We start from the raw sequence: 298 nt of genomic DNA, 5'->3' as shown, positions 1-298 counted from the left end.
TCTTCAAGGAGGTCGTTGAAGGGAAGCAAGTTTTGTTATTGGAAATAAAGTCGCTGCGATAAAAAAAAAAATATTCTGTTCTTGCGGCTGTTTCAGTTTGTTCACACAATGGAAAATAAATGTTATTTTGTTCTCTTGATGATTGTATTTCATCCTGGTTGTTCACGTGACGAGGCAAGATTTGTTCTTTTGTTCTCATTGTTGGCTCTGGTACATTTTATTAATTTATTTTTTAACCATAAAAAGGTGAACACGATTTGTTGTTTTTGTGGTTGATTTCACTCTGTTTGTGCAAACG

At 33.9% G+C, this 298-nt stretch overlaps 1 protein-coding gene across 1 annotated transcript in view; it reads left to right on the top strand.

The window, feature by feature from the left end:
- Positions 1 to 298, top strand: part of LOC119591853 (tyrosine-protein phosphatase 10D-like) — a 42,939-nt gene that overhangs the window by 36,718 nt on the left and 5,923 nt on the right. The window lies entirely within an intron of this gene.

Source organism: Penaeus monodon, chromosome 29 (genome assembly GCF_015228065.2).
Source record: "Penaeus monodon isolate SGIC_2016 chromosome 29, NSTDA_Pmon_1, whole genome shotgun sequence".
Lineage (NCBI taxonomy): Eukaryota > Metazoa > Arthropoda > Malacostraca > Decapoda > Penaeidae > Penaeus > Penaeus monodon.
This window is presented reverse-complemented; position numbering and strand designations above follow the sequence as displayed.